This window comes from Nicotiana attenuata, unplaced genomic scaffold, assembly GCF_001879085.1.
Source record: "Nicotiana attenuata strain UT unplaced genomic scaffold, NIATTr2, whole genome shotgun sequence".
Classification (NCBI taxonomy): domain Eukaryota; kingdom Viridiplantae; phylum Streptophyta; class Magnoliopsida; order Solanales; family Solanaceae; genus Nicotiana; species Nicotiana attenuata.
Window position 1 is genome coordinate 25289 of NW_017672330.1, and position 8862 is coordinate 34150.

Sequence of the window (8862 nt, forward strand, 5' to 3'; positions counted from 1 at the left end):
GATTCCGGTGCGCGTGGATACCCTGTCCTGAAGGACAAGCAAATGAGGGTCATCATACTGCCGCTCCCTGAATACGGTAAATACTGGTGAAGACCGGGAAACGCACACAGGCTAAGAAACCTCAGACTGGGCCTCCGAAAGATCCCAATCTCAACGAACTGGCTGGCTAAGGCCTGAACATACCATCGCCCATAGGCCTCTTCTGAAGGCTGGTAAATATGCCAACTCCCCAAACTCTCCGCCCGGACGGTACTCCAAGGCAATCTCCTTCACCATATTGGCCGTTGTGCCCAGGGTGATAATAGGATAGATGATGTCATAACCAATTCAACAGCTCTAACCAAACCTCCTCTGACGCATATTGAGATCTTTTGCTGTGAGACAAGTGTTTGAGCAAACTCGCAGATGTAATCAAATATAGATTCTCACAAGGCACACTAATACTAGAGCTAATGACCCCAGATCTTCAAAGGCATGATACAATGGCAACGTAGCTCAAAGGTCGTGGATAGGGTAATTCCTGTTCATTGTACACTTCAACTGCCGGTTGACGCGTATGGCAATCACACTAACACCATTCTCTAAGTAGTCAACACTGATCCAAGGCTCATACTACTCGAGGCGTTCACAATAAGAAAACAGTATAAGACCCCGACCCGGTAAGGGCAACATCAAAGATAGGGGCTGTAGTCAAAGCTGTTCTTGATGCTTTTGAACAGACTCTCCTCACACTCCTCTGTCCACTGAAATGGGACACCATTCGTTCTGCGTGTCATCTAGTCATAGGGGCCAGGCAATCGATGAATAAAATCTTCCTCCAACGAAATGACAGGTAGTTAACCGGTTCAGCGCGAAGTCCAAGGTAAAACCTAGCATAATCTCTGTAAGCTGAGGAACGGCCTGGTGCCGAAACTACTGCAAGAACGGCTCTTCTTTAACCTTCCTCGGATCCAACCCGAATACACCTCACTAGAATCATACATTGCCATAGAGAATGCCACAGAACTACAGCTCAAAACTTCAACAATTTTAGAGAACTTCGTTTAACTTTTCTCCCTCAAGATTATCGTGTAAGCAGCGGTCCGTTATGATGCTGCTCATTAGATCTTGCGCGCGCGACTACCGGGTAATAACACTAGAATATCATCAATAAAAACAACACGAACGAGTCAAGATATGGCCCTGAAGCACATTGTGCATCAAATGCATGAAAAGCTGCAGGGGCATTGGTCAGCCCAAGATGACATGACAAGGAACTCGTAATGGCCAATATGCGCCTGAAGGACAGTCCTTCGGATATATTCGGGGTATCTCCCGAACTTCAACTGCTGGAAGAACACTGAGCGGGCGAAGGTACAATCGTGAGAAAGCACGCGTGTGCGCCCTGAAGTCTGTGTCAAGACAGATCATCAATGCGAGGGCAATAGGAAAGTAAGCGAGTTGCGTTCACTGGTAACCTTTGGTTCAAGTGGGAGCTGCCGCGGTAAGTCAATACACATACGCATAAGAACCATCTTTTTTCTTCACAAACAAAACAGGTAAGCACCCCCCACGGTGAAACACTGGGTCGAATAAAACCCTACCAGCAGAATTCCTGGCAACTGATCCTTCAACTCCCTTCAACTCGGGAGGAGCCATAACAACGAGGAATGGAAATGGGCTGGGTGACCGGCATACAGATCAAATGCCGAAATCAAATGTCTCTATCAGGCGGCAATGCCGAAGATCAGCTGGAAATACATCGGATAAATCCAGTACCCAACATGGAACAGAATCAACAGAAGGCGGTATCAACAACTAACATCTCTACATAAGCCAATACAGCGCCACACCCTTCTCAACCATGCGCTGAGCTTTAAGAAAAGAGATAACTCTACTGGGAGTGTGATCTAAAGTAACCACTCCACTCCAACACGGCGGAACCCTGGCATAGCCAGCGTTCACGGTCTTGGCGTGACAATCAAGAATAGCCAAAGTGGGGCGACAACCAGTCCATGGCCCGAATAATGGCAAAATCCACCATAAAACCGAGTAATAATAAAGTCTGCTCTGGTCTGCAAAACCAGCGAACCAGTAACGCAAACATGACCGATAAACGCGGTCCACAACAAAGAGAATCTCCACAAGGAGTAGAAACATAAATGGGGGGCGCTCAAAGAATCCCGAAGGCCACACCCAAAATGCGGAGCAAGGTAAGAAGACACATAGGAGTAAACGTTTAAGAAAAAAAAAAAAAAAAAAAAGCCCTGATACGAAATAGAACCGATGCCTCTCTATGAAAAACCAATATAATACCTCTGTAATGAAGGAGTCGGAGGCAACAGCCTCAGTGCGAGCAGGAATACAATAATAACTAGCCCGGCCCCTCTCGCGAGGGCGTACCTCCATCTCCCCAGATCCTCCGCCCCTAGCGTGGCTGGGCACATTGAGATTGTGTGTTGTTGTATTAGCAGCTGGAGTTCTGGATGACCATTAGGCGGTACTGTGAGAACTCTCTGAGGAGCACGGGGATAGTTGTTGTGGTGGAATGTTCGTGATCGGGTGGCGCGCTCCTATCCCAAGTCTACGGGGCAATCCCTCCAATTTACAGTGACGTGTATCACCAGTATCACGTAACAAGCTCTTTGCGGATGGATCTGAGTTCGGTGTGATTTGTGTACGTATTGGCTTGGGACTGACGGTTCCGAGCTGGATTGACTTGACCTCTGGAAACAAGCCATTGTTAGTCTTATGAACGCGACAGTGTAGTGCGAGCTAGGAGGAACTGAAGGTGTAATAATAAGTGTACGCCGGATGAGTGTGGAAGTGTGGTAGCTACGGACGTTACTTAGGCCGTATGCTGGCGTTAGGCTGGAAGAGATGCTGATAGATATACACTTAGGGAGCGATGCACTGCGAATAATTCTAGTTCTCTTTGCCATAACGATTGACCAGGTGCCGATATTTTAGGATTGCTTGAGGTTTTGTATACTGGGCTACCAGATGTAGTGATTTTCCGACCTCATAGATGTGACCATCGGTATGGCCCTTAGGATACTCTCTGCTCCTTCGCTCCCTGGCGAGCATACCCTCAATCCTCCTAAGCAAGCTCACTACCACTTCTTGTGCTGATAAGTGGAATGTCCAATTTCTTACCGAACTCTCGGAGCCATGCTAGATCTGAATGGGTGGATAGATCATTCATCAATATTGAAGACCCTTTGTCAAGAGACGATATCTCACCGGAACTGTAGCAACTCAAAGGCCGGTAAATTTTAGTTTTGATTGATTATAGATATGATGTATGCCTGGTTCTCAGGCCTGAGTTATATACGGTAAGATGGCTATGGAATATGATCTCTGACGGTTCATTAGATATGAGCACCCTTGGTCAAGATAGCTCATATTTATTTACTTGCTGCGCGTTGTTCTAGGTGCTTACCCTGTAGACTCTGGCGGATCAACAGTCTCTCATGAAACATCTTATTCCACGGGATTGGACTGCGAATCTTGTATGTATCCGATATAGTCAGTGTCGTATTGAGCAGCCTCGGACTAGGACTGTTCTTGATTCTCTATTAGTGTCATTTCCACGGCAAGTTCGATAGGATCATGCTTGCCGGAAGTCACTGTAAGCAAGTTCAGTGAGAAAGAAAACCCGCTGTGATCTCAGATCATCTAGGTCCCATAGTGGGACTGTTAAAAGAAAAAAAGAAAAAGTAATGGATAATATATAGAGATAAAGTTGAATACGGAATTGAATACGATGCCTCTAGGTATTTCCACCAGCATTGGCGTCGAGTTACTGATTGCTGATTTCCACGGAAACACTGGATTGGTGGGATTTATGTAAAATTACTGGTCATTGTAAATCCAGGATATGTCTCAAGCCTGGACGCGCTGCTTCGTCCGTTCGATGAAGCAGCTTGAAAAAGATAAGCTTTAGATATGCCAAATTTCTCGTAGCTTGGGGATGGACTGTTAATCTGAGGTGCTTTTATGAGCTATGGCGGGCATTTTTAGATATGGTATGCTTGATTTAGGATTGATAGGATTTAGATTGATAGACTTAGGATATGCTGAAATAATCTCAGTGTGTAGACGACTGCTCAATTGATTGCACACCTGCACTCGCTCTTGTCTATGGCCACGGTGTTGGGATTTTAGGTTTATGGATTTGGGTTTTAGGATATGATTGATTTTAGGATATGACGTGACGCTTTGGGAGAGTGCGGACAGCGGGTAGGTTCATTGTGTGCTCCTTGCACCACCTTTCGATAGCGCTGGTGTATTGATGATGCATGCTATAGTGGAGATTAATGTCAACCGCTCCTTGGCCTAGTATTGTCCAAGGTGGTTGTACGCAGGTGCATCATTGATTGGGGGTTGTGGTATATTGACATGATGGACTTACAATATAGACACTACGTAACTGAGCCAGATTAGGATTCTGCCCTCGGTTAGCACATGTGTAGTGTAGTATGTGGCAGTATTTAGCTAGTGAGGATACGCTGGTCCAGGGTGCCCGAGTAGGCGACGTACGAGCTTGGATCTGCTGGTTAGTACCACATGCGGTCTGAGCGTAGCTCGGTGCAGTGGGTGTCTTGTAAGTTTACTGTGCCTTAGCACAGCTGCGATGTGCTGTCTAATAAGAGGTACCATCGATTTATTGTTTCATCAGGAAGGGAAGAATTATTGGGGCGTGACAGCCGCTCTCCCCGCTCTTGCAAGCCTACGGCCGGTCACCGAGTGGAGCTCTGGCGGCTGCAGTAGGGGGGCGAGTGTGCCGGTGATTCTTATCCGTTCGAGGGAGTAATGTGTCCCTCACGGCATCTGTGGAGAGAATAGAAGTCAGAAGTTGAGTAAATTGATGTCGCAAATATCATCGCAATTCGACAGACATAAGGAAATTTCAATGAAGACGGAGATTATTTTCCATAAACCAGAGGATTACATATGCATCCGGCGGTAGATAAGTACTATGTATCGTGCTTCTTCTGTACCGATCAGATTTTTAGCGAGACTTCTTAGATTGTACAAACACTGGAGTCCTGTGTACTAGTTGATCTCCTATGAACCTTTAGAAGCTACTGATACCTAAATTGTCACGACCTTGGCCAGTTTTTCCCTGCACTATGAAATACATAGTCCGTTGATATGGTCACAGTTGAGTTTACTGGACAAACTTAGGAGTAAAGCCTAACAGTGCGGAAATAACAATTAACATTTGCGGAATAATAAATTAAAATAACTGAACATACGAAGTAACAACTGTATATAAGGCCACTCAGCCTATCCAACTCAAAATATGCGGAAGTCTAAACTAAAAATCCAAAAACCGGAAAACTCCACGGGAAACACAGGCTAATAGAATGTAGTAAACTGCTCTAAACACACCAGAATGTCTAAAACAACATAAAGGAAAGAAAAGGGAAACTATCCTGCTAAAGCCGAATAGAGTAGAGACCTCCTGGTCTGCGGAACGTAAGCAATAATACCTCAAGTCTCATCTAGGACTCTCCACCAACGAGATGATACGTCTGGGAGAAGTACCTGGATCTGCACATGAAAAACATGCGCAGGAAGGGCATGAAAGTACCCACAGCGGTACTCAGTAAGTGCCAAGCCTAACCTCGAGTTGTGAGAGTGAGGACAGTTAGTCTAGTCGATGAGGAAGGGCAGGGTTCTCCTAGCTATGGTAAGCTAATCCTATAATGATAACTAATTATTTTGGCGAAGATAACAGAAATAGTTTAAATAAATGTCTAAAGCGCATGAAGCTCGTACAGCGAGAATCTAAACGCAGGTAATAACGAAGAACAGTCATAAAGAAAGCAAAGGTAACATACAATGGAAAAACTGCCTCCACAAGGAAATAGTAGCCGGGGATCTCTGGTATCCCGAGGATCTCTTGATATCCTCATCATCCACACTTTTATTTGTGGAGATCTCTCGCGTTTTATTTCTTTCATTATTCTTTTCTCCGTATGTGTATGACTCACATTTGGATAGGTATCCTCAATAAATATAGTCTCTATATTCGCGTTCTTTATTCTAGAATGTTGGTATATGCTCTTACGTATCTTCTAGCAGGATTCTTCGGTATCACTGTCTCATTGGTAAGTAAACATGCATTAGTACGGTACATGAGTATCTCATCCATAAGATATTAGAAACACAATGTGCCAGGGATCTCTTGGTATCAGAGGCCGCACATCAAGCATCATTGGAATTATCTCAGGTCAGACGAGATCATCCCGGGATAGTTCAGGCCGTGCCTCGTAGTCCCAGAATTAAACACACCAACAAACAACATTCTGAAATCTCGGATACAATGCTATAAAATATACAATGATGAACGAAGTAGTCAACTTAGTTAGCTATAACATGCTTCACAGAATTACCAATAGCACAGTTAAAGCAAAATAAGACAGTGTAAGTGTACCCAGCCTAGAACGATGGAGTCTCTAAGCTAGCACTAGTATAACAAACTTTACAGTTTAAAATAAACAAGTTAAACAAGAAAGCTCAATTTCGAAATACGTTACAAGTAGAACGGATTTTCTTTATCTTAAACCAAACAAATTAGCTAAAGTACGCGCTCGTGCAACCTCACGGTCCTGGGGTATTTGTCATGCTCAAACTCCGGTTAGTAAATTCACACCTGTATGAGAAAACTTAAACCGACACTATGTGAGACAATAACATTCCCTATTAGACACATGCAAGACATGGTTGCGATTATTTTTGCAAAATGATTTATTTAGCCAAAAGGTGGCCAGAAGTGTAAAATTTGGATAAGACCCCGCAAAGCCAAGAACCTAAGCTTACTAGAAAGACCGGACTCTATGTGGGTTGCCTACGTATCACGCCCCGAAAGACGAGAATCAAGTATGCGTAGTTCGGGCAGATTGGACACGTGCGAGAATTTAAAAACAACTAATTTAGAGAAAACAATATTTTTTTTTCTTGAAAAAGGATAAACAATGCAAAATCTTTTTGGATTTTCTTTTCCCCCTTTTATTTTTTTGATTTTTGCTTTTCGGAAAATGATGAAAAAGTGCAAAATCTCTCTTTTTTTTGAATTTTTTTGCTCTTTTTTTTTTTCTTTTTCTTCTTTTTGTTTTTTGTTTTCTTTTCCTGTTTTTTCGTTTGCCCTCAGCTATCCCTGGTCCGCCAAATGACCCTGTTACCCTTGAATAAATGCAACATGTAGCACGTAGGATGCATCAAGATGGTCTGTTATTTTGGGTACACCTGTCCTAGACGGACCCAACCCCTGTGTTGAGTCCTCTAAGTCAAATGCACATGATGCAAACAAGCGTTCCTACTAGGGATCCGGCATGAGGTTTTGTTCTTCTAGGTTTAAACCCTAGGTTTATTGGTCTAGACCTGGCTTACCCGAGCGGACAACTCGGGCCGAGGGGGAGGCAGCGTACCGGAGATACAGAAGCTCCGCCGGCTTAGCAACTTATCCAAACCTCGTTCTAAATGGGTAAAGACTCTAAAAAGAAGATAAGCTACACGAAGTGCACCCTTCTCCATGATGTAGAAGACTCAGAGGAAGGGATTCGTAACAGTTTATATATACAATTCAACAAATATCAAAGCGGTAAAACATTTAGCACATAAGGCATGCAACATGTAGGAAAATCAGATAAAGCCAAATATAACAATTTAACTGAGCTCGAATTCTGAACCCTGAACCAAAAGTTCTGGGTTCTTGTCCCCAGCAGAGTCGCCAGAGCTGTCATACCTCCTTTTTACCTTACTACACCCTGTGAAGGGTATAATAAAGGGAGTTTTTTCCAATTAAAGGACAATCCAAATGGGATTCGTTTTATTTAAGATTCAGAGTCGCCACTTGGGAGATTTATGGTGTCCCAAGTCACCGGTTTGAATCCCGAATCGAGGAAAGGGTTTGACTTTGTTTAACAGCCGCGAACCAGAAATCCGGGTAAGGAATTCTGTTAACCCGGGAGAAGGGGTTAGGCACTCCCGAGTTCCGTGGTTCTAGCACGGTCGCTCAACTGCTATATTTGGCTAAAAATCTGATTTTAATACATGTCATCCTATAGTGCAGTTTTAAAAATTATTTACCGCTTTTAATTGAAAGTTTTTTAAGAAGTTGAACGTCGTTTAAAATATGTTTCCGGATCACGTCACATGAAATGCACCCGGATCCTCGACACATTTTATTCAACGTTTTGGGATTTGGATTTGGTTCGCATGAAATGCCCACCCGTATTTAGGAAGGTAAAATTATTTAAAAAAACGCGCCTAAAGCGACTAACGTGTTATTATCTTTGCGGGAGGCCGTGAAATTCGCTAAACGGCGCGTCTCGAATTCTAAGTATTTTAATATAAGCGTTTAAAGAGGGCCACGCGATTTATGGGTTTTATTTGGCGTAGCGCACCTCGTTTTATTTTTAATGGCCATCCTAGAGCAAACTATTATTTTCTATTGAATTTGTCTCTAATAGGACCTAATTAATTAGTTAAGGAATCCGGGCCTTCAAACTTAAGTCCACATCTAAACAAGAGAAAAATCCCCTTAGTTCAAATGTGCTACCTAGCTCGAGAGGCGCAAATCGATTTTCTGTCAAGCTATGAATTAAGCTCTTAAACCAATTCCAAAATAATGAATTTTAATAGAGTCTGGATGAGGGTCCATCAGATCGTGGGCCTGTTCAGGGGCCCAAATTGAGACTGAACTGGACTCGAGGAGTCTGTATTCAACTATGAAGCGGATTGCAATTATCTGGGCTTTACGTTTGAGCCCAGTGTGACCAAGGGAGCAGAGTCCAGTTATGACTTTTTCAAATCCCGTGGTTCAAATTATCCCAGCAAGCAAATTCAATTCAATAGGCATTGTAAATTTCA